We start from the raw sequence: 25,823 nt of genomic DNA, 5'->3' as shown, positions 1-25,823 counted from the left end.
TCTGAAAGACCTACATTTATGTTTTTTCTGTTCCCAATGACAAGCTAGTCAAGCTAGGGAGCTGTGAGATTACTAACTTATTAGAGGAATGAGTCAGTGCTACATGAAAAGCAAAACCCACTTAGAAGGTATGATTATCTGAAGAACAAAAAAATAAAACTGGGACAAAATTTCCATTGCCCAATGACAGAACAAATGGAAAGTCCACTGGCGATGGAATGGAGAAGGGGGTCACCCACTCCTGCAATTCTAAAAATTCATCCCTCCCCTATTTCAAATTAACATTTACTATCCCAGAAGTTCCCCCCGACACCCACCCCTTCAATTTGGGCAGTCACAAAACGAAGTCTTGCTACAGTGAGATCTCTTTGTACTGAGAAAAAATAATAAATAATAAGGTTGTCATGATTTAAGTACTACTGCAACTTGAGTCCTAACCCTACTGGTCCTACAGTACATTAAATTACCTGGATAAGTACAATGGAAATCTTGGGCAACTGATCAATGTGAACCCTAAATAGCTGATTATTTCTGCAAGGAACAATAGAATACACATTGTATTTCAAAGGTTAGATGCACAAGAGGTCCTACTGCGACACCCAAAACTATGGCCCTGATCTGGCAAGCTGTACTTCATGTGGGACAACTTGCAGGAGCAGGACCCAATATGCTTTTGGTGGCTTTGCAAAAATACCAGCACTCTACAGAGATCTTAGAGATTTTTATATTACATGAGCACTCAAATACTCCAACCAGAGAGATCAGGCCCCATGGTAGTGGGCACAGTGCAAACATGGACTCTAACACTATCCCAGTCTGATAAATAATACTTATCAAAACATTATGACTTATTTATTTTTAGGACACTGTTAAGTGGAAGTTAGTTCCTAAATTTACACGCTGGAAAAAGCTTTAATAAAATCTAATACTGAAAGGGTCACTTTCTGGTAAAAGGTCATGATGATGTTTTTTTAATTCCTTACCTAAATTACTCCGGTTAAAAACTAAGATTTTTTTAAAACCTCCATTTACTTTTCCCTGGTTTTGCAGTTTGTTTACATTTTGTGCTTCAACCAGCTCGGACAAAATAATTTTACTTTCTGGATTTCAGGCACTAGCAAAAAGGAATGATGTTTCATTTGCAAATGTTGCAAGGCTGGATTTAACGCCAAACAAAATATTCAGTGAATTATGAAAACTTTAATGTAGCCATTTCTACTCAAAATAGATTCTGTGAAACGTTAAATAAATAAAACCACAAGTTACAGACTAAATTCCTAACTGGAGTTATAAAATGAACTCTCCATCCAGCTGCATCTCAGGACTATGCTTTAACTGAAAACAAAATTGTGTAATCATATTTTTATATATTTCAAAAAACTGTTTTACTTCCATTTAAAATTTGCCCTGAAATGTGTCCATCCACTGGACTAGGGTAGAGAACCAAACAGTGAAAGTGACTAAAAAGGGACACAGAGCAGCTTATCTTCAATGTCCAAGCCAAATTAAGTCCAAAAAGAAAAATTCAGAAGCAATGGTGAAAGATACATTTAGTTTTAATTCCTCAAATTTCGCCAAACCTCTATGGATTTTTTTAATGTAATTTTTAACCTGACATCATCTTCATAGGCCTTAAAGAGAAAGCACATTTCAGACAGGTCATCATGAAAACAGAGATTGACAATGAAGTTCTGTTATTAATCCTTCACACCTCAAAAATATAAAAACAAATGGAAAAAAATCTCTAAGGTCTCAGTCCTGTGAGGAGCAACATGACCATTCCACCCACCCAGAACATCACTGTCTTCAATGGGGCTCTGTATAGGCCCAAGGTTTCATCCACTTGTAGCTCCTTACAGAACCAGGGCCCATTCATTTATAGAAGCAAAAGTGCAGTTAAAAGTTTTAAGTACTCTGGGACTTGGCCTGACAGCACAGTGAGAGCAGCACCACCTACCACTTTCAACCTCTCTGCCCCAGGTCATTTTGACTCCAAGTTTATATTTGGCAAATCCACCTGTCAGATGCCAACACTCCAATGCAAGCTCTTTGGGGACAGGGACTGTCATTTTCTATATTTGTACAGTGCCTAGCACAATAGGGACTGATCTAGTTGAGGCATCTAGGCACTACTGCAATGAAAGTTTTAAACTAACTTATAAATCCTTAATCAGGACTCAGTTCTGCAAGATGAGAGGCGTCCTCTGTTAGTACTGAAGAGGGAGTACCGAAGCTTTCAGGATCAATGCCCATCCTCCCCCCATGTCTCTTGAAAGAGACACAGGGCCTTAAATATTTACATAGCCTGTTTATATTATACCAACCCTAGTACCATTAAAATTAAAATGCTTCATTATATGAAAGTATTAATCCATCAAATACAATCATTGCCTCCAAAATTTCTGCTCCTCTATCACCTTTTCTACATAAAGAGCTAGGAAAAATATTTTCATAACAAAACCCAAATCTCAGGATCAAAGAATGTTTGCAATCACTCAAACCAAAGCCCACACAGTTCTGCTAACCAAAACATCCACAAACTCTAATGAGATGCATGGAAAAAACATTACATGTCGAGCCAAGACCTGTTTCAGGATTTTCATCTCCTCCAGCCCAGAGCCCCCAAGAGCCCAGAGGCTGTAAATTCTTTGCTAATAAAAAAATATATATTTTTAAAAACCATATGCATCTTCCAAGATCCAGCATCAAAACACAAGAAACATCCCCACTGCATTTCACAGCCTCAGAAGCTGCACTGTAAACACTCCCCCACAAGCTGCATTTCAGCTCTTAGTCTGGTCTTTGCACAGCTACCATAAATACAACAACAAAACAATCGGGGCTGCGAAACTGAGATCCCAAATGTTGTGTTGAAACATACATTGCAACAAGAATCTTTTCACTGTAAAATCAAGATAGTTATTTCTGTTTTCAACCGCCTTTGCAGAAAAGAAAAACAAAAATCGACTAGTTAATAACAAACACACACTGTTCAATTAAACTATTCCATACACCATTGTCTGTGCCGTAGCGGAGCAATGCGGGGTGGGCAGGATGCTCTGTAGCAGGTCTAGTTTTATAATCCCAAATGGGGGAGGGTTTAGCAGTTTGTAATAGCAGCAGCAAAACACACACACAGACCAGGCCTCCCATGACCGGAGCGCAGAACCAAAACAATGGGGCTAAACACGGGTTTAAAACACACACACACCCATATTTATTAGGGATCTGAAATTGGAAAACCGACCCCCCCCCCACCTCTAAGCCCCTCTCCCCCCTAGCTAGGCGTGGGGGTGGCCGAACAGGCCCCGCATCTGCTATTAACGGAGGGAGGCTCCATCACCGACTGGTTTTTGCAGACTCCAAACCACCGACGTACAGGCTGGCTCCAGACTTAAACAGCCCCCTCGGCTGGGGCGGACCAGAGGCCAATGGCCCTGCCCGCCCCACACGGCGTCAACCCCAGCCCCCCGGGGGCGGGGTAAGCCCCCAATTCTTTGTTCCGGGGCACACGGGGATCGGGCTGGGCCAACAGCGGGCACTGCCGGCCTCGGCCAAGCGGCATCCGGGGGGGCTGGGCTCGGCGCCGCGGCAGGGGGTCACCCCGCTCCAGGTTGGGGGGAGAAGGCACAGTGGGTTCGAGAGCCAAGGGGGGCTGAAACGGAGACAAAGCTGGGGGGGGGGAGGGGAGGTTCCTTCAGGGCTCCAGGCAGCCTCTGGCTCAGGCTCCATTTTAGGGCTGCCTGGTCCCATCCCCCCGCCGCCCCAACCCCCCCGGAATAAACCCCCTCCGCCCTGCCAGCCGGCCCCAATACCCACCTGTGGTGGTTGTCGGGAGCCGGGTCTGCCTGGGGAGCCGAGTGCGGAGGGGAGATGGGGGCTCGGGGAGCCGGATGGCTGCGGATTGAAAAGGCAGAGGCGGCGCTGGCTGGATTGCGGCTTCTCGCTCGCTGGCTGCCTCTCTGTGTCTGCCCGCCCCTCCTCCTCCAGTCCTGCCCGCCCGGCCTGTCAATCCCCGGCCTGGAGTGAGCAACTCATCCCGCAGCCAGAGCCCTGCAAACCGGACAGCGACACCTGCAGGGACCCCGGGGAAAAGCCAGGCGCCCCGCTGCACAGAGGGGTTAATGACACAGGCGTGGAGGGAGAAAGCAAAAGGAGAGGAGGGAAAAAAAGGAGGGAGCGCCAAGGAGAGGAGAGGAGAGGAGGAGCAAGAATGAAAGAGAATTAAAGAGTCAAAGATAAGAAACAAGGGGAAAGAATGATTGAGAAACAGGAGGGATGGGGAGGGGACCACACAACTGTCTAACCCCAGGCTCTGCTCTGGGGAGCTCTTTATAGTCTGATTCCAAAACCTCAGGGATCTTGGAGGAGGACAGCACAGTCTGTGCCATGGTTACAGACCATCAAACTGACTGCAGGAGGAAAGCCTGTGAGCTTGGTCCTGCCAAGCCAGGCTCCAGCAGCAACAGCTCTAGGATCCCTGAGCCTTGCTGTTGTCAGGATTACTTTACAGCCAGGCAGAAATTATTCTCCTGCTTTAAATAATAGTAATAATAAAAAACCCTGATTAGATGTGCATGCAAACAAGAGAGAAACCTGGGCTGAACAGGAGGAGGCCTGGTCAAGGAGCAGTCAAGAGGGAAATATCAGACTTCCCCCTTTCTCATTTGAGGCAGGTATGGGATGAAAGCTGAGGAGGAAGCAATTAGGGAAAGAGGAGACGTCGTCTTCCCCTTGTCTTCAAGGGCTTTATATAAGGGCCAGAGTGTGCAAAGGGTGAAGCAGTTTCTCAGTAAGGTGAGAAGCCAGGGAATTTCTGTCTCTTTCACCCCTCTCTCTACACATTAAATCAGTTCCCAAGCTGGCAAAGATACTGCCCCCTAAACACCTCAGCTATGGGTTTGTGGGAGTCACAGCCTTGCCCGTAGCTCCCTGACCTTGATGTGGCTTCAGACCCTCCCACAAATGCCACAAATTGTTGGAGCCAGCATCACCTCCCAACAGCTTTATTTTCTCTAGTTACCTGTACCTCCCCCACAGTGCCACCATCTGGGCTATGCCCTGGGGCTTCCACCAACATTACTGGGAGCTCTGCATCCAGGATCAGGCCCCGGAATAATAATGAAAGGGAGAAGCAAATCAAGAGGCATATACAGCCAGGGAGGAGAGAGAGATTATCAGTGGAGATCTGTCACACACAAGATATGGCACAAATAACATCAATGAAAGTTTCACCTACCTACACAGGCTGCCGACCCTGTCCTGCAGCGACCACCTTTAACGCTGAGATGGGAGATCATTTTCCAGAGCTCATTTAGTTCACCTCTTTATTAAGGCTGCCAGAAAGAGGTCCAGTTAATGACAGATGGGGTAGTACAGGGGTTCTCAAACTAGGGGTCATGACCCCCAGGGGGTCACAAGGTTATTACGTGGGGGGTCATGAGCTGTCAGCTTCACCCCAAGCCCCGGTTTGCCACCAGCATTTATAATGGTATTAAATATATAAAAAGTGTTTTTAATTTATGGGGGGGGGGGGTGTCACACTCTTAGGCTTGCTATGTGAAAGGGGTCACCAAAAGTACAAAAGTTTAAGAACCTCTATGGTAGCAGTTGTGTGGCATGGATACCTTCTGGTAGGAAGTGGGCTGAGACCATTTCACACTGGCTCTCAGCTACCTGGCAAATGCTGAGCCCTTTTTCTTCATATCTCAATAGTATTTAAAGTCTCACTTACGATTCTTCTTTGATTTTATGATCAGGGAATCCCTACAGCCAGCAGAGAATTCCCTCTACCTAGCATACTCCTGTTTACAATGGAATACCTGATATGATGGCAATAGAAAATGTATTTAATTCTCCTTAATGACGACATTCATATTTAGTGCCCATCACTGTGCCATGCACTGCTGTTGTAGGAGGTTTCAGTACAGATCTTCATCACCTCCTCCTCCTCCAGTATCAAAACCTTCTCCCTTGAGGAGCACATTTCTTCCAGCTCCTGTAAGGACTCTGCCATCTGAAAGCGTAGGCTACTAGCTTGAGCGGAGACCTCCATCCCATCAGCCATGGAAACCCCTTCCCTCAGATCTCTCCCATCCAGCCTTAGGGCAGCCTAGTGGAAAGCTGTTGGGGTTGCAGCCTTCCCTGCTAAGCCTGCCCTGCACATTACCTTCCCAGCTGTGCCAGTCTTTGGGTCCCATCCCTCCTTATATAGCTGGGCCAAGATAAAAACCAGTGGGCAGTAAGGTCCTGCAACTGCTGGGCCACTACATTCTGGTGTGCTCCCCATGAAATGTTTGGACCCAGAACCAGTGGCAATATGCCTCCAGAGTCAGTCTCGGTCTATTTAAAATGGCAGCTTTTACCTCTGGATATGAGCCAGACTGCTCAGCACTCAAGGTTCTGTACGCTACCTGACCTTTTCCCATTAGAAATGGTGCCAATCACATCAACTCTTTCCAGCTGGCAGCACTGGCCACTCAAAGGCCTTAGAAGTCACCTTCCAGCCACAGCTTTGCAAACCCAGGGCCAGGCCTGCCTCAACTGCACTCTCCAGATCCAGCAAGACTCCCTGGAGTTCTCCAGCCATTTCAACCTTTCCCCCTTGGTGCTGAGGATGGGCCTCATGCTGTTGAATGGCAAACTGAAATTTTTGCCACTTCTGTTAACTGCAGAAGGAGTGGCTGGGTCTGTGGCTGTTCTGCCAGCAGACAGATAATATCCTCCATCCTTCCTCTCCATACCTGTCAAAAACGAAAGACAAAAAACCAAAGGGTGTGAGGTCTGGCAGCCTGGTTCCACCACCTATTACATCTGCCAGTTACAGCCTGACTGTAGCAACCTCTGTGCTTACCGGGACCCTTAGTCAAGGAGAACTTTGTATGCACCATGAGGAGAAAGAGGGCCAAGGCTTCAGTAAGGTAGAAGTCTCTGCATACACTCAGAAGTGATGTGTTTCAATTGCTTAAAACTTTATTATAATTGATTAATTATTTTTCAGACTTAGCAAAACTCCATTTCCACACTAAAGGCTCCACTGTGAAGTCTTTAACTTCTACCAGTTTTTAATAATCTGATTGAAAAAATAGAACTCAATGTTTTTTCCTTATAAAAAAGGAGGGTTCTTGACCATTCTGAAGCAGAAAGAAGAGCAGCCCCTTGTTGCAGGCTGATCAGCAGAGTTTACAAGGTATCAGAGCACTCAGTGCCCATCCGTCCCTCCCAGGGGAAGGTGCTGTTATTGCTATTGGGCTTTTCCCATGGAAAAGTGAGCAATGCCTGAGAAGTAGTAGTAGCCCCTAGGCTAAGAGAAAACAGCTAGGCCTAACCACCTGGGTTTCTGCAGATTGGAGGTGCCTGCTCTAAGATCCAGTCACCGGGAGTAATACTGAGGGAGGGAATGCCTGAGCAGATGCTTGGTCCATGTGCCATGTTCCTAAGTGGTGCTGCAAGCCTATTATCCAGACATCAAGCTATCAAGAGAATCAGCAGTACTGCAAAAACCAAACAAACGAACAAACCCATAAGCATTCTGTATGTCAGAGTCCCTCCATTACTGGAGTCAAAATAGGCCTCTTGTATCTCTCTTGTCTCACTCTCACTGTATCTTACCTCTTGTCTGTGGAGAATGTTGGCCAATCCCTCTGTTCCTCATCTTTCAGCTGCTCAGGTGGAACAATCCATCCTCCTCTGGACATCAGCACACCCTCACTCACACAGTCTCATTCAGAGAATCTGGGTATCAGTCTGGTGCATTTGCTTTTCTTTCTGTCTGTCTCTATCCATTTTCCTCCTCCTGGGCAGTAAAACTCTCTCTCAAAGTAAACTCTCTCTCACTTGCACATGAATATATTTTCTATCTTGTTTCCCCGAAGAGCTTGATCCTTCTGAGCACTGGTATAGAATATCTTACAGATCCAAGCAGGGCAGAGAGCATAGGGTAATGCTCTACTGCAATAACGAGCATGCTGCCCCCTGGTTGCTCCAGCCTTGTTAGCAGCATGAGGCTAAATACTAGGGCTTTAAAGTGATTTAAAAAATTAATTGTGATTAATCACATGATTAAAAAATTAACAGTGATTAACTGCACTGTTAATAATAGAATACCATTTATTTAAATATTTTTGGATGTTTTCTACATTTTAAAATACATTGATCTCAATTACAACACAAAATGCAAAGTGTACAGTGATCACTTTATATTTATTTTTATTACAAATACTTGCACTGTAAAAAACAAAAGAAATAGTATTTTTCAATTCACCTAATACAAGTACTGTAGTGTAATCTCTTTATCATAAAAGTTGAACTTACAAATGTAGAATTCTGTACAAAAAATAACTGTATTCAAAAATACACCATTCCAGAGGACATGCATCCATGCTGATGACGGGTTTTGTTCGATAACAATCCAAAGCAGTGCAGACTGACATGTTCATTTTCATCATTTGAGTCAGATGCGACCAGCAGAAGGCTGATTTTCTTTTTCGGTGGTTCGGGTTCTGTAGTTTCCGCATCTGAATGTTGCTCTTTTAAGACTTCTGAAAGCATGCTCCACACCTCATCCCTCTCAGATTTTGGACGGCACTTCAGATTCTTAAATCTTGGGTCCAGTGCTATAGCTATTTTTAGAAATCTCACATTGGTACCTTCTTTGCATTTTGACAAATCTGCAGTGAAAGTGTTCTTAAAACGAACATGTGCGGGGCCATCATCCGAGACTACTATAACATGAAATAGATATTGCAGAATGCGGGTAAAACAGAACAGGAGACGTACAATTCTCCCCCAAGGAGTTCAGTTGCAAATTTAATTAACGCATTATATGTTAATGAGCGTCATCAGCATGGAAGCATGTCCTCTAGAATGGTGGCTGAAGCATGAAGGGGCATACGGATATTTCGCATACCTGGCATATAAATACCTTGCAATGCTGGCCACAAAAGTGCCATGTGAACACCTGTTCTCACTTTCAGGTGACATTGTAAATAAGAAGCAGGCAGCATTATCTCCTGTGAATGTAAACAAATGTGTTTGTCTTAGCAATTGGCTGAACAAGAAGTAGGACTAATAGGCTCTAAAGTTTTACATTGTTTTGTTTTTGAGTAACAAAAAAAAATCTACATTTGTAAGTTACACTTTCATGATAAAGAGATCACACTACAGTACTTGTATGAGGTGAACTGAAAAATGCTATTTCTTTTATCATTATTACAGCGCAAATATTTGTAATAAAAATAATATAAAGTAAGCAGTGTACACTTTGTATTCTGTGTTGTAATAGAAATCAAAATATTTGAAAATGCAGAAAAACATCCACAAATATTTAATAAATTTAAATTGGTATTCTGTTGTTTAACAGTGCAATTGCACGTGAGTTAACTGTGATTAATTGACATCCCTACTAAATACCTCTTAATAGGATAAGGATTGTTCTTAAATCCATGCCTGTTCCCTACCCTCTCCCTGCCCTTTTTACCCTGGACTCTTATGAGTAAGAGAGTGGAAGTGTCAGGTCTTGAGATTCACGAATGCTCAGTACAGAGTGCTTAGCCTTAGTGTGGGCACATGTAGCACATGTGGGCACATGTAGCCTTAGTGTGGGCACAGAGCAAGGGCTTTTGCAGAATCAAGGCCAACATTAGCTGATTGATGAGGAAGAGGGGAATGAAACATCTCGTGTTATTTAATGTCATAACATATTGATGTGACATTATAAAAATTAAGCAAAGCCCACAACTCTGCACTTTGTAACATCAGTGTCCCTCTTAGATCCATCACTCTGTGATCACTAGTGCAGTCACCAGCACCCAAACTTTAGAAGAGTGACTCACTTGGGCTGCACTAGACTGCACTCAGTTTCATGCACACCTGATACTATAATAAGCAATTCTCCAAAGGTCTACTGTTCATCTCCAAGGAAACATTTCAAGGCCTGGGAATATAAATGCCAATTAATAAACCCCAGTATAGAGTTCAAGAAGGCGAAATAAACAAGCAAAAGATAATAATACATTCATTTATATAGTGTGTCCCCCTCCGCCACAGCACTTAAACTCATTGCTCATCCATCCACTCTTATCATGTAGTGGTCAGAAATGTCAGGGCCACTGCTGAGACAGTGTGGTGCTGGTGAGATGAAAGCTGGGTGTGAAGTGAAGACTGGAAGAACCACTCAAAAGAGTGCAGTCATGACTTTCAGAGGTACTACCTCTGCTTCTACACCCCATACATCAATTCCACAAAGACATGACTGGTCAAGTACTCTCAGATGGTAGTCTCCCTAAACCAACTCCCATATCTAATAGGGTGAAACAAGGCTGTGGGTTGGCACTGATCCTTTTTGGTCTCTTCTTCACACCCATTCTGAATAATGCAACTGACCACCTTCAAAAGGGCATCTACATAATGTATAGAACTGATGAAAAACTGTTCCGTCCCAGAGGCTTACTGCAAAGACAAAAGTCTTTGAGGAACTCATACGTGAAACTGTTTTTTGCAGATGATTGAGCTCTATTTACTCAGTAAAAGTGAGCTTATCCTTCATAGGTTCTCAGAGGCAAGTGAGTGAGAGTGTGTTTACTTTGCCATCCCAGGGAGAGAAAGATGGGCAGAGACAAAAAGAAAGAAATGGACTCACCATCAGCCTGGGGGGAAAAAATGAAGTCCTCCTCCAACCAGCCCCATTAACCATTACCACTGAGCCATCATCATCATCAATGGTATAAACTAAAGATCAACAATCACTTAGCATATCATGACAGTACCATCTCAAGTGACGATTTCCTAGATCAAAAAATATCAAACAGAATATGAAAGGCAACCCTGGCTTTTGGTGATTTCACCGTACGATACTCAACCTGCATACCATCAAACTGCCAACAAAACTGATGATACACAATGCAGCAGTGATACCATCCCTTTTATACGGGTGTGGGTCAGTTTATTGCAGACACATCAAGCAACTTGAAAATTTTCATATGCACTGTCCTATGGGCCAGTTCCAGCTCATTGGCCACTCAGTGGATGGACCAAGTTTTGAATTCTTGGGCATGCAATGCATGCATTGCATACATAGACGGCATGCTGCTGGCTCTTGGTAACCAGGGTTGAGCTGAAGGTCTCCCCTGCAGCAGGCTCTGGCTCCTTTCTTTCCTAACTGGGAAATGACTCATCAAGCAAGGTCTCCTCTTCTTGTGAAGGGGAATTCTGCATGTCTGGGTGAGGCCCATCTGCCTGTACTTCTCCTGCTCTTTCTTTAGCCAGGTTGGTTGTTTCCCACCTTCTCTCTTTCTGTGCAGGAGGACTTCTGATCCCCTGTCTCTAGAGAGACCTGGGATGAGTCCAGCCAACTGGACTTCTCTGGGGCTGACTCCCAGGGTGTCCTGATGTACCAGAGAATGGGAAGTTCTATGTGCTCTTTTCACATGGGGGAGGGGGAGACTAGGTATCATGGAGTCCAGAATTCTTTGGCTGTCCTTTGGCAACCTCTGACCCCAATCCCATCATGTCTGGGAGTCAAAGGGCCTCCAGCTACCACCTGATTTGTAATCTTCTCCTTGCTGAAGTCACTGGGTGAGAGGTGAACCAGGGGGGTCACTGTGACCTGAAGAGCATCCCTATGCCAGAAGGCAAGGGGCTCATATGTAGCAGTGAGTTTCAGCTGGGCTGACCAGCTCAATGTACCCCAACTCCCTGTTGTTATAATTTATATCTGAAAGGTGTCGTGTAATACATCATTAGAAAACTAATACCACACTGGTCATTAATATCCTTGTGAAATGTCTGTAAAAACATTGTAGATGAAATTATTAATACTCACTGATATTATGTTTTGGAGACCGTAAACAGACAAAGGAGGCATATCAGTTTTTTTCAAGACAAAGGGGAAGGCAAACATCTCTGGCTTAGAGGCTAACTGAGCCAGATGTGACCAGAGATACAGACAATGAACTATTCATTTGCCTTGGCGGTTGTAGGAAAGACATGGGCATTGTAAAATCACAGGAGACTTCAAAATTGACATGGGGTCAGCTCCCTGGGGGACACAGCAAGCAGAGCCAACCTGAGCACCCAAGAGGGCTTCCTGACTTGTAAGACAAAGACATTCCCTTTGGAGATATAAGGAACAGAGAGAGACTCCATCTTGATCCTTCACCTTAGGAAACAAAGGAACCAAGTGACCTGATCTCTGATGGATCCTGGCCAGGCTGGAAAGGAGACTGGGGGTGAGAAAAACAATCTTAACCAAAGATTGCACCTTGTGAGGTTGTTTTAGTCGGTGAGATGTGTGTTTTCACTTTTATTTGTTTGTTAACTATTTCTACCTTTACTCCTGCTACTCGGTATCCCTTAGCCCAGTGGTTCTCAACCTGTGGTCCACAGACCACTGGAAGGTTCACACATTATGTCTAAGATTTGCAAAGGGGTCTGCACCTCCATTTTGACAATTTTTAGGGGTCCGCAAATGAATAAAGGTTGAGAACCACTGCCTTAGCCTATGTCCCTCTGTTAATAAACTTGTTTTATTTTTGACTATAAACCAATTCAGTGCTGTGCTTGAAGGGAAGTGTGTATTTACCCAAGTTAAGTTAATGAGCTGTAATGTATTGAGTCTTTAAAAGAGCAGCAAACTCAATACCTCCTGTGAATAACCAGTGACAGGGGCTGTGCATTGCAGAGAAAGATCTCTGAGGAGCTCAGGGCTGCGGGAATTCACAACTGTTAACTGCTAGGCAAGGTTTGGGCTGTGAGAGACATGAGGAGTTTGTTGACAAGAAAGACAGATTGGCATGGCAGGGAGCTAACACCTAATCTAACCTCCAGCAAAGCACATGCTTGCTGAGGCAGAAGGGTAACCGTGGCTCCCAACTCTGCGTATCCCCTACAGCATGTTACAGTTACAAAAGCAAAAGATAAAAGCAATTATTTCCCAGTGTAAACCACAGATCAGGTGTTGGCTGTTCCCTTTCTTCACTCTACGACATTCTAGACTGCCCTACAAAGAAAGCAACTGTATAAAACCAAGAAGCCAGCTCAATGTTTGAGGTTGCCAGAGTATGTTTTTTAATTCTGCAACCCCACACCATTCTTCCTAAGTGAGCAGTGACTGAGCAAAGCACAAAACCCAAGTGTCCATTTTCAAGGTGCTAACCTGAAATCACTTGGAACATGGCTGATTAAATAGGAGGAAGCTACTACGCTTCCAACAAGTGAATCTACTCCTGCAGTTATAGCACTGACCTATCTCTTTTATCCCCCTCAACAAGAACCAAATGCCAGTTACCTGATACTGTTGGTACTTCTGAGACACCTGGTCAACCACTTCATGACACAAGTCTTTCCTCATGTGTTGCTTTAGAAAACAGGGCCGTTCTTCCTGCTCATCCTGGTTGATGACTATCAATGGCTCCATTATTTTGAAGCTAGTGATAAAGCACTTTGTTGCGTCTGTTGTAAGCCTTTTAGATGCAAAATACTTTTGACTAAGTGCGCAGGTGATACTTTCACTGAGTCTGAATTTCCTAAGTGGAAAAAGACTCGAGACAAATTTGAGAAGCATCAAGCTTCTCTGTGTCACCACAAAGCAGCTGGAGTGTGTCAAATGACCACAAAGAATGCTGGTGACATGCTAAGTTTTCAGTTCTCTCAGAAGAAAACAGGAAGATCCTAATGAAAATTATAGTAGTACATGTCTTGCCAGCCAAGGACTTGCACTGAGAGGCCATTATACTAAACAAGCTGAAAATATACCTTTAAGCGGAGAGGTTGACTGCAACTTTATTAATCTGCTTTGTTTGCCGCAGATTATGATCGATACTTCAAAATAGCTGAAAAAGAGTGAAGACAAATTCACAAGTCCAGTTATTCAAAATGAAAAAATGGAAATTGTGTCTCAATGGCATTGAGGGGGATTTCTGAGGGAGTTTCTGGGAAGTGCTATACAAGAATCAAGGCTATACAATTATGGTAAATTAAATAACATTCTTCTTCAACAAAAAGCAATTGGCTTTTGCCTGTTATGTGGATGATGACACGAATGGCTTGTACAATCAACTCTTCATGAACAATATGGCCTGTACATCCACTGAGGTAATCATATCAGTAATTAGCTATATATCATTGCGTCTAACTCTGGGGAATAACAACTGTCACAGGCAAGGCTATGACTGTGAAGTTTAGCTGAGTATCAAATGTAGCAAGCAGAGTGCACCAGAAAGAACCCCAAGCTACATATACTCATTGCTATGGACATGCTTTGAATTTGGCATGGCAGGACACTATTCAAAATGCTTTTCTAAGAGATATTCTTGGAACTGCTTACAAAAAATATAAATAAATCACCCAAACAATTTCAATATTTCAGGACAAAACATGAAGTGTTAAATACACCACTAGGTATCTGTGTCCTCTATCCAAGAAGATGGACTCTCCACGAAGAAGCATTGGCTTCAGTTTCTGAGACCTACCTTGATTGTGTGCGCAACTTGGGAAGTTGTGAAGAATGCAACGAAAAAGATACTGAAATAAGATCTTAAATTGTTGGCATAGCAGCTCAAATGGAAAAGTTTAGCTACCTGTTTGGTATTTGAACTAGGTCAGAAAGTCCTAAACATGATAGAGAAACTTTCTGAAACTCTGCAAAGGTCAGACATTTAATCAACAGAAGGCCAATCTAGTATGAAAACAACACTTAGTTTAGTTCAATCCATCCAATCAGATAAAAGCTATGACTTATTCTGGGAGCAAATCCACCAGTAAAGTTGGAGATAGATGGAATGCCTGAGCTTCCAGGGAAGAGTTCCCAAGAAAATGTAAATAAGGACGCATGAACCCAGTTTCCCAAATTCAGCAAAGGAATCTTATAAGTAACTGATTTTACAATGTCCAGTATTCAATCAAGATGTGAACAAAAAGGCTACAAAATTATTCAAAATCTTGAAACTCTCATAACTCCAAATGCAATAGAAACAAAAGTTCAAGACTTCCTTTAGGTGTAGGCTTTCGAGTTCAACCATGATCAACTGATTACTCAGCCTCATATCTCGCAAGCCAGCTGTCAGCTTACAGAAAGATCACTGAAGTCCATTCAGAAAAATCTCAGTTCACTCAGCCAGTGTGAACGCTGGCTGCTTTCCAAAGGGGTGAAGCTGAGCATCATTTCAGTGTTCTACATCATAGTAAATCATGGCCTCAAATAGGCAATCACAGCTCAGACAGCATGTGATTTTACATGTACACAAGGACAAGACTGATGTACAGAACTCACTTCAGGAAACCCAAGGCAAAGATCTTTGTTTGGAGCTTTCAGATTTGTAAGTCATTTTTTGTACCCTTTTTTTAAAAAGGAATGCTTGAAGCAGTAGTTTTGTACCATGACACACAACCTGTCCACTTTTAATAAAGCGAGAAGTAAGCTTCTGATCCAAACTCAGTGTTTCCTTAATGCAATCTCTAAACATTGTGCCTGCTGATACTCCCAGTTGTATACAGCCACGAAAACAGTCTCTGCCCTAAGGAGCGTACAATCTAAGGGTAAGATTCACTATTGCCCTGCAGCCCCTTTGGCACTGGCATAAAGGGGCTGCATGGCAGCTGCCTAGGACCAACAAGGAATAATCTGGGCACAAAAGGGGTTCTGTGGGAGCTGCAGAGCCAACTCTGCCCCCTCCTCTGCCCCCTCCTCTGGCTCTAGGGGGAATGGCCAGAACATTCTTATGCCCCAGCTATTCTGCACTCTGCAGCTGGGGTGCAATTTAGGGTAACTTTCAGGGCTGCCCTAAATTGAGCCTGAGGCTGACCTACCCCTGCCAACCTTGGAAGTGGAGAGATGCAATAGCTCCCTGATGGCCATGTTCTGACAACAGTGCAGGGATGAACTCCCCCTCTAGGAAGACAAGTGACATCTGAAAGAGGGGGGGGGGGGGTCAAGGATGCAGCCCAATACATATAATTTGTGTGTGTATATGAGAGAAAATATGATGTACACATTTTTGTTAAAGTCATCAATAAATACACCTTAATACACCATTTCCAAGAGATGTCAAATCAATGGATGTGGGATTTGGATACCGTAGTGTCTATTTATGTGACATGTGCACACTTTCCCCACCAGAGGGTACTGTGTGACAAAAACCATCCATAAAGAGGTGGCTGGGATCACATCCTAAGAGCACACAAAATAACCCAGAAAGTTAGCAGTTCAGCCTGCATCATTAGCCATCAGGGCTGGATCTGGCACAGTGGTTTTTCAACCTGTGGTCGTCCACGGACTATGTCTAAAGAGTCTCTGGAAGGATGTCGTTACCATAGAACAGTTGTTTTCAGCCCATGGCCTGTAGACCCCGGTCTAAAATTTCCAAAGGGGTCCACATATCCATTCAAAATATGTTAGGGGTCCACAACCGAAAAAAGGTTGAAAACCACTGGTGTAGGGTGTTGATTTCTGGAAAATGGGCGTGAAGGAAAGGCTTTTATGTCCATCTCCACAGGTAACACTACCCAGAAGCCCAGCCAATGGAGTCAGTGTTTCCCAAAGTGCCACTGGGTTTGCACCTATTTTCCAGAATTCTAGCTGAAGTCAAAGGGAGAGGCAGGTGCTCGAGACTGTAACCCCCGCCCCTGCCGCTTCACTCTCTGTAGAGCATTCTGGGATTTGCATTATCGTCTAAATGTAGCCAACATGCTGTCTTCCTTGGTCTGCAGCTACTAGCCCCACCTGGGGCTTGCCTGCCTTGAGGATTTTTACGTTCACATCATGGTGTGGCATAGCCTCCCGCCCTCCCTTTCCGACGGGAAGCCTCTCTATGACCACATCAGCATGGTGGCATTTGTGGGGGGCCTGCAGCAGTGCGTGGGAGCACTAGACACTGCTGAAAAGCACCTACCTCAGCTAGCCTCAGATACCCGACCACAGCTTCAAATACCAGAGCGCCTGAGGGGATACCCCATGAGTCAGTGAAGTGGTATCTCCAGGGATTTCTGGCTTGGAAGAGGGAGCCGTTGAAATGGCTAGTGTGAGGGCACCAAAGACCCTTTGCTCACCTTAGGACTGAGTCAGTGTTCTGGGAAATCCAGTCCTGGAGAGGCCCAGGAGAAGGAGAGAAAAGCAGAACAGCGAGGCAGAGAGCAGGGGGCAGTGCCCAAGGGGTAGGGAGGAGGAGGAAAGGGAAACTGGGAGCAGACAGATGCAAGAGGGAAGAGGAAGGGAAGCTGAGAGAGACTGGGGAAGATGTGGCAGGAATGGCAAGACAGGGAGACAGAAGAGAAGCAGGGGAGCAGAAGGGCAGGACGAAGCTATCGGGTCGGATTCTCTGTCATTGTAAGGCCCCCTTACACCACGCTGTTACTGTAAAGAGGCCCTATAGGTGAAGAAATGACCTTAGTACAGGCAACGTAGAGCTGGTGTAAGCCCTGCTCCAGTCATGTCAAGGCTGAGGCCAGAACACATTGCGTTTGGGATCTACTGTGCTCACAAGCCCATGGGGCAGAGACAGGAGATAAACTGGAGCAGCCCTGGAGCTGCTCTAACTTCATTGGGGGCTGCTCAGGCCCCAGAATACAGGCAGCACAAAGGGGACTTAAAACCCACTGTTGCCCTCTTCCCCTGCACCTGCCCCAACCACAGGGAAGTGGGTTGGGGGGGGGGAGAGGGACTGAGAATCAGAAACTAAAGGAAAGGAACAGGGGAGGGTCAGGAAACAAAAGAGGGCATGAGGCTCACTGAGAGAGTCTGAACAATCCCCATGAGCAATGGCTGCTGGGAACATCTGCTGTGGCCAAGAGGTCCCCTCTTCAGAAAGCAGAGTGCAGCAAACAGCCAGAACATTGCAGAGTGGTACAGCAGCCTGCACGGGCTTGCTGGGCTGGAAAGGGCATTGTGTTTGTGTCATAAATATAAAGGGAAAGGTAAACACCTTTAAATCCCTCCTGGCCAGAGGAAAAACCCTTTCACCTGTAAAGGGTTAAGAAGCTAGGATAACCTCGCTGGCACCTGACCAAAATGACCAATGAGGAGACAAGTTACTTTCAAGGGGGGGAGAAACAAAGGTTCTCTCTGTGTGTTGCCTTTGCCGGGACCAGAGCAGGAATGCAGGTCAGAACTCCTGTAAAGGGTTAATAAGCAATCTAGTTAGATGTGCATTAGATTCTGTTTTGTTTAAATGGCTGATAAAATAAGTTGTGCTGAATGGAATGTATATTCCTGTTTTTGTAATTTAAGGTTTTTCCTAGAGGGATTCTCTATGTTTTGAATCCGATTACCCTATAAGGTATTTACCATCCTGATTTTACAGAGGTGATTCTTTTACTTTTTCTTCTATTAAAATTCTTCTTTTAAGAACCTGATTGCTTTTTCATTGTTCTTAAGATCTAAGGGTTTGGGTCTGTGTTCACCTATGCAAATTGGTGAGGATTTTTATCAAGCCTTCCCCAGGAAAGGGGTGTAGGGTTTGGGAGGATTTTGGGGGGAAAGATGTTTCCAAGCAGGCTCTTTCCCTGTTCTATATTTGTGAGACGCTTGGTGGTGGCAGCAATAAAGTCCAGGGGCGAAAGGTAAAATAGTTTGTACCTTGGGGAAGTTTTAATCTAAGCTGGTAAAAAGAAGCTTAGGGGGGTTTTCATGCAGGTCCCCACATCTGTACCCTAGAGTTCAGAGTGGGGAAGGAACCTTGACAGTTTGGGAGGGGAGAGCGTGAGGAGATTTGGGCTCTATTCCTAGCCGCATGTGACTAATAATGCCCTCCGTCAGGTACTCGAGATGGTGCAGACCTCATCTCCGTTGCGTAAGGGGTTAGTAGGAGGTTACTGTTCCTTTCCTGTTTGTGGTTTGCAGCCTAAGCTCCTGCCCCCCCTCTCCTGCCCTCATGTTGTAAAATACTTAGAGGGAGAGCGGAAAAGAGGAACCCATTGCGGGGAGGGCAAAACAGAAAAGGGGAAGAAAAGAAATCAGAGCTCCAGCTGCTAGGATGGTTGTGTAACCAGGCACAAGCCAGGCTTCCTCTTTGCTATTCAAATCCAATGGGTCGAGGGAGCTGGGGACCAACAGGTTGGGCACTCCTGCTGCCTGGACCAGACTGACCCACGGTACCAAATCATGCTGCAGCCCTTCAAAGCCAAAGTCCTTAACACGGGGCTGGGGCCTGATCACAATGTGCTCTTCACTGCCAGGCTGAATGGTGCTGTCTGCCCATGAATGCGATGATGGGGTAACTGGGTCTCTGTGCCCTGTAGATAGGACCTGATTCACTGGAGTCCATGTCACCTGACAATGGGCAAAGCGTGGGTGCAAACCGGAGGCACAGGCTGGCAATGGGCTTCCCTAGGATATAGCCATATTTCTATAGGCCAAGAAATCGGTGAGGCTGTTAGTGACAACCCCCAGTACAATACTTACCTGGGGAATACAGGTGCCTCAGTAGACTCTGTTCACCTGGGGCTTAGAGCCAGAGTATCCCAACCCCAGGTTACATCATCTCCCCACAGCTGGAGGGATGGAGGCAGGGCTTTTTGGTCTTTGTTGCGTTGGTCTTGTTAAGAACATCCCCTCCTGTCAGGTTCACACGGGTAACAGCAGGGTCACGCCTGCACCAGGGCCTAAGGTTTGCCTGTCTTGTTCTCCTGGTCACAGATACAAAGGGAGGGTGTGAGGGGCACGAACACAGCAAGGCCCTGCAAGCAGGGCTGTCCCTACTCATATGCAAAGTATGCACCTGCGTAGGGCACCAGGGAATTTGGGGCACCACCTTTCCTGGTGCCCTGCACAGCTGTGTGCTGCTCCAGCCCCTGCTCCGCCTCTTCCCCATGGTCCCCGCCCCAGCCCCACCCCCACTCCACCTCTTCCCCAAAGCCCCCACCCTGTCTGCCCTACCCCCACCCCTTCCCCAAAGCCCCCGCCCCTGCTCCGCCCCAGCCCCGCCCCAGCCCCGCCCCCACTCCCCTGAGGACTGCTGCAGGGGTCAGGCCTGCACTCACCACCTGGTAAGTGGAGCAACCCAGCCCCAGCCTGCTTCGCCCCCTGGTTCCCCTCTGCCCCCCCAAGGCTGGGAGCCAGGGGAGCAGAGCGGGCTGGGGACAGGGGGCAGTTCTCCCCGCCCCCTCCCGTGGAGGCCTGGGGCCAGCTCCCCCCCACGGAGGCTGGGGGGCTGTGTAGGGCACCGAAATGGCTAGGGATGGCCCTGCCTGCAAGGGGATGCACAGAGACAGAGGAGGGGAGACCCAGGGGCCCAAGAACCCTGTTCTGCTCCTGTGACCTCCCTAGCCAAAACCCCTTAGGTCCCAAAGCAGTGGGCTGGGCTGCACAGTGTTCTCACAGGCACAGATCCTGGTGCTATGAATTTCAAGAGTGACTCCTCATTAGGGTTGCTGGGCACAGATGGACCCTCAAATCTTCTCTGGAGCCCTGACTAGCAAAGCCTCCAATAACTCGTGCCACCACACACATCCGCTAGGGCTCGGCCCGTGCAGCGCTGGAAAGCCAGCAGCCCACTGGCTACACTACAACGCCCAGGGGCCTGGAGGTGGGCAGGAACCTCTAACCTTGCCTAGCGTATGCATTGCCTTGTCCCAGAGGAGAGGAAGGAGAAGCTGGGGCTGGCAGTCGCTGCCCTGGGAAGACAGCCAGGGTGTTATTATTAACCTGCTGAGTCAGGGAGGCTCTTGGGTTTCAGGATCACAAGATGCAGATGCCGGGTGGATTGGTTAGATTTTTAACACTCCTTCACATTTTTTTTTTCTTAAAACACTGACAGAGAGAACTGTGATGCCGTGCCAGAGCTCTGGCCAGAGCTGGGCTGCACGGTGCCCTTCCCCAGCCAGCCAGGCGCAGAGGCTGCTCTGTCCTGATCCAGGGAGCGATGTCTGCTTACAGGAATACAAGTGTTGGAAACAGCACAAGGGTTTATCCCAATCTCCAGTGGGCTGGAAGGCCTCCAAAAACAATAGCCAATAAAGGAACAAAGCTGCTAAGCAAATATAGCTACAGCTAGTCCCCGGACAGGCAAGCTGGCTTGCAGAATTGATTACAGTAATGCATTGCTTTCCCTCCCAACTCTTAAGTGAGTATAGTGCTGGCAAAAGCAGCAGGATTGACAGCCCTGCAAACTGAAGCCTTCCCTTTATCCACAGGTATCAATGTATGGCACATTGCCCTGCTAATGTGCTTCTACCTTCTGCTGGGGGAAAAGAGGAATTCAGCCTCCATGGCCCGTTCAATCATTAGACTCCACTGAGGCTGTCAACAAGGTAGAGATCATTGGTGGCAGCTAGCCCCTACTTAACGCCCTCACTTCACAACCCCATCCCAGGAGTGATCAGATTACAGTGGCGGGCAGAAATAAGTGCTGCTGGCTTTAGGCGTTTGTGTTAGCAGCTGTCACGCCTGGTCCATATGACCATAATCCCCCTGTGGTGACACACACATCATCAGAAGTGGTCAGGGATCTAGTACTCATGTAATTAGACCGTGGAACTCATTGCCACAAGATGTCACTGAGGCCAAGAATTTAGCATGATTCAGAGATGGTTCAGATGTTCATAGAGATAGCAGAAATAGCCAGGGTTTTAATTGTTAATGCAAAACGAGAGTGTTGGAAAAGATATAAAGCCTCAAACTTCAGGGTTTAAAACAGGCCCTGTTAGGGGATAATCATCCTACTCCCTATCAGTTGACTGCAAGGTTTCTTGCACCTCCCTCTGAAACTGCTGGTGCTGGCCACTGTCAGAGACAAGATTACTGAACTATATGAGCCAGAGTCTGATCTGGTTTGGCAATTCCTATGCCAATGATGTGGAACAGATTATTTTGCAGATCCAGTCATCAGTAGTAGCAGTATCTTTTCAAGGTACTGTTACTCTGGCAACTACAATGAGAGTGCAAGTATAGGCAGAAGAACAGTTCTCGTCACAGATCCAGATCCTCAAAGGTATTTAAGCTCCTAACTCCCAATGAAAGTTAAGAGCATAAGACCTTTGAAGATGTGGGCCTTAGTCTCTAGAGTCAGTATGGTGGAAGTCTCAAGTGCTGGTATATTGCACATGTAGGCAGGGTGACTTACTAGTACAGGTAGGGACGCAGTAGCAGTTACAGTCAGATAGCAACGTTACAGTCAATATCCAAGTCTCCTTACTAGTTGGTCCAGATACGGTCAAAGACAATGCAGTCATAACAGCTGCAGCTGGGCAGCACAACTGAATGACGGCCCTAAAAAGTGACCTGGGCAAAAGGGCTTCTTGCTCCCTTGGCCATTTGGAATTACCCTGCCTGGCTGATCCAGGCTCACCCAGCTCCATCTCTGCACCTTCCCCAGCTCTCTAAATTGCAGGCAAGTGGAAGTGCTGATTATTTATCAGGTTCCTCCTCAAGGCTGGCCCCAAGAGCCGACATTTCACAAGTGCCTCTTGTCTATTTTCCCCAACCAGAACTGGACCAAAATAGACACCCCCACCCCCGCCCCTCTCCAGCAGCTGTTACCCTCATCCCCCCTGCCAAGCTGGCTTGTTCTGTTCCCTCCTCTTTCATCACCACCAAGACAGGGCTACTGCAACTGCTACAGTCATGTCTGTAACTTACCGAGAGGGAAATGAGCGAAGTGCTGCAGCACTGCTTGACTCCGGTCACTCATCAGTTCCGGTTCAGCTCTCACAGCCTGCCTTCACTGCTGAGTCCATTCATTTCAATTAGTCTATTAGCTTGAAAATCCTATTTACTCTTATTGTTGTGTTTACATATTACCTTGTTCTAAATCCACGCCCAGACTAAAAAGACATTTCGTGGAAAACCCCCACGCAAACAAACTGATTCATCCTCATAACATCCTTTGCAAGGCAGGTATGTATGGTGAACCCTTTTCCACAGATGGGGAGACCCAGGTCCAAAGGGGTCAAGACTTGGCTAACAACACAGCAAGGCAGTGGCAGAACTGGGAATAGAACCCAGGAGTCCTGACTGCCAACCCCCAATCCGCTGCTAAGCCTGAGCTGCTGCTTTTCTGACTCTGATTTTAAATGGTGGTTTTTTTGTAGGCACAAGCCCTGGTGCCTACAGCCTGGTTCCTGTCTAGCAGGTGCTGTCTCTGTCAAAGGTGTAGCCTCATATCCATATATATATCACTTGTATTTATACAATCAATTACCATTGCAACACATTCCAACTCCTCAATAAGCTCCTTGAGAGGTAGAGATAAGGTATCAGTTTTCCGGTTACTCTTGCCAGTCTGTCTGTAGTAGATAATAAGCATGCTGGGTAACAGGAAGAAGGTTATCTAGAAAGGAAGCTGAGCAGCTGCCGTTGTTGTTACAGGAGACTGAAAAAAACCAAACAAACACCGGAAATCTTGTGAGCCATACAAATCTTTCCCCTCCGAATTCCTTTTCTGATCTAGACACTTCTGGTCAGACTCCAGCCGCACCTTCCCAAAGCAGTAGAGAGGCACCTCCCCAGGTGAGAGCTGCTGAGCTCTCTGAGTGCTAGACATATTGTAGTGACTTGTTTTAGCGGGAGGGTGGAAACAGGAGGTTGGCAGATTAGGTCACCAGGATCCAAAATATAAAGCTTCCCTGCCCGCTCTCTAGCTTGTGCCTCCCATTCTGCCCCCACCCTACCAACCAAACTCAGGGAAGTTGAAAATGGAAGAGTTCCTATTATTTCTCCTGTTTGAAGTATATAATAAATGGATTAATTCAATGCTCCTGGGCTGAGGGCCCTGCAGACTGAAATTCTCTGTTCACATCTAGCCTGGTTCTGATTCAGCTCTGGACAGGGCTTTAGAGAAATCAGCCAAGCACACATGACCTCACGCTGATTTAGGAGCAAGAGAAAAGAATATACGAAACATCCTGAAACAAGGAATGTAGAGGAATAGCTGAATACTTCCAGGAACTGCTCTGGTTCAACTCAGATCATCCAAACCATCAGACCAGCCATACTTTTGATCTGGTACCTGACGGCTCCTCCTGCCGCATCCCTTCCTGCGCAACTCTCATCACATGGCCCAATGTATTTCTTTCTGTTCCTGCTATCCCATTAATCTGCTTTATGTAACCCCGCATGTGTGCCGGACACGAAACCGATGCTGCCGTTGTACATCTTTAGCAACTGGGTTAAAACAAAAACACACACCGCAAAAACCCTTTTAAAAATAACAAGCCTGGCAGATTCAAGGTCAAAATCTCAACAAGGCTGGGGAATCAGCACTAACCGGATCATGTCTTTTTGCAGCTGACCTCTGCAGCTAGATGTGCAAGAAGCTAATTCCTAAACAAACTGTCAAGGAAAACGCTTTCACTGCTGCTCTGCCAGGCAGGGACATGGAGGCAGTATAAGGACAATGCACCCGTGTCTCAAGGGGAATGTTTAGTTTACATCCATCATCTATTTGCAATTATCTGAGCTTTTCTTCCCCACTATTTTATTTGAATTAATCCTGTGGGTCTGACCCTGCAACCCTTGTTCACTGCTGATTTCAGTGGGATCCTTGGTTGTGCAAGGAATGCAGGCTAGGAACCGATGAAGAGGATAAGCACCATGAAAAGAGGGAATTTCTCCATGTCTGCTCCCTGCTATCAAGTGCTGTCCATGTGTGTGGAAGGATGGGTGTGTGGGGTGTCTGGAGGAGCAGGGGAGTTTTTGAGGGTCAAGGCATCTATCTGAAATTGCTTCTAAATCTCACTAAACAGGATCTCGGAGCAACACACCCCATCAGTTAAAGAGCTCAGTCAACCCCCTATAAAAATCTCCATGCCTGAAAGGGTTTCTGCAAACCCGAACTCTCCTTTCATGGACAGGCGTCTCTCAACAGCAGGGCACGGCAGCGTGCCTTCAAGGGCTGCAGGCTGGGGTGGGGAGCTGCTGGGCAGAGCACAGGGCCTGCCTTTCAGTGAGGAAGCTCGGGTGGGGGCTGTGAGCTCAGGTGCACCCGCAGACCTCAGCACAAACACAGAGGGACACCTCTAAGGGAGCCAGGGTCTAAACCACAAGGGGCTGTACCGGTGAAAACCAATGCCTGAAACTGCCCTCAGGAACGAACTGCAAGCCAGTGCACCAGTGGATGTATTGGACCAAGTTCTGTCCTTCCCTTGCTCCAGTGTCATGTAGGGGCCTGGAAGTGGCCCAGGGAGAATGCCCCAATGCAGGCACACAGCCCTACACGCTACCAAGCCCTGGCATGGGGGGTTGGGGGGGGTGTTAGAGGTGGGAGGCCCCTACCTGGGGGCTATACATGTCCCATATTGTGCTGCTGCCCATAAGCAGGGAGCTGCCGTAACATGTGCTGGGAGCTGTTTCGCTCCAGTAACAGCCCAGAATCCGAAGGCCACAGAAAATCAAACCCACTCTGTACATCTTGAAGGTCCCTGGGGAGGTTCCTGTCCAAGCACCAGGTGTATTAGCAATGTCTTTGTGTTCATGCCCTCAAGAGCACAGGGCAGATCCAAGACCTTACTGTAACTCGAGGGGCAATGACATTTCTAATTGTATTCGACTCCAAACTCTGGATGTAAACGCCTCCTATTCAGGCCCCCTGCGTATGATGCGTGTCACAATACTGAGGACCCAAATGCTGCCCTAATTCATGGCCTTTGATGTTAATTGCTATGGCATGTGGGCCAATTTGTCAAACCACCACCAAGGTTTATTGCTGCGATGCTGTTGCAAAGGAAGTAGCTGCAGCTCCACTTAGTGGCTGCTGGGAAATCCCTCGTTAATTGCTGGAGCGTATCTCTCCCACTAAGCAGGAGGACCGTGCAGGCAGGCAGAATCTGCTGGTATCCGTTGCCTGTTTAGCATCTCCCAGCAACAGCCAAGCCTCCCTTCCAGCTCTGTGCAGCTG

At 46.5% G+C, this 25,823-nt stretch overlaps 1 protein-coding gene and 1 long non-coding RNA gene across 13 annotated transcripts in view; both read right to left on the bottom strand.

The window, feature by feature from the left end:
* The window catches only part of PRRC2B (proline rich coiled-coil 2B), a 69,313-nt gene extending 65,192 nt beyond the window's left edge, over positions 1–4,121 (bottom strand). For 4 of the 12 annotated variants that reach the window (XR_005222560.2, XM_043530294.1, XM_043530297.1 and 1 more), the window contains exon 1: positions 3,820–3,996. The gene's annotated coding sequence lies outside the window, so the exon portion shown is untranslated. Of the gene's footprint in view, positions 1–3,819 lie in introns of all 12 variants that reach the window. The other 8 variants (XM_027823530.3, XM_037879969.2, XM_043530295.1 and 5 more) reach the window with 4 other exon arrangements.
* A 5,163-nt stretch (positions 4,122–9,284) lies between these two features.
* LOC119563854 lies at positions 9,285–23,531 on the bottom strand. The gene is made up of 3 exons (XR_005222555.2): positions 22,568–23,531; positions 19,394–19,617; positions 9,285–13,829 (listed from the first exon to the last, which is right to left on the bottom strand). It is a non-coding gene; the product is annotated as an uncharacterized LOC119563854 (long non-coding RNA).
* Positions 23,532–25,823: the final 2,292 nt, after the last annotated feature.

The sequence above is a fragment of the Chelonia mydas genome, chromosome 16, assembly GCF_015237465.2.
Source record: "Chelonia mydas isolate rCheMyd1 chromosome 16, rCheMyd1.pri.v2, whole genome shotgun sequence".
Lineage (NCBI taxonomy): Eukaryota > Metazoa > Chordata > Testudines > Cheloniidae > Chelonia > Chelonia mydas.
Note: the sequence above shows the minus strand (reverse complement) of the source record. Positions and strands in the feature narration are given on the sequence as shown.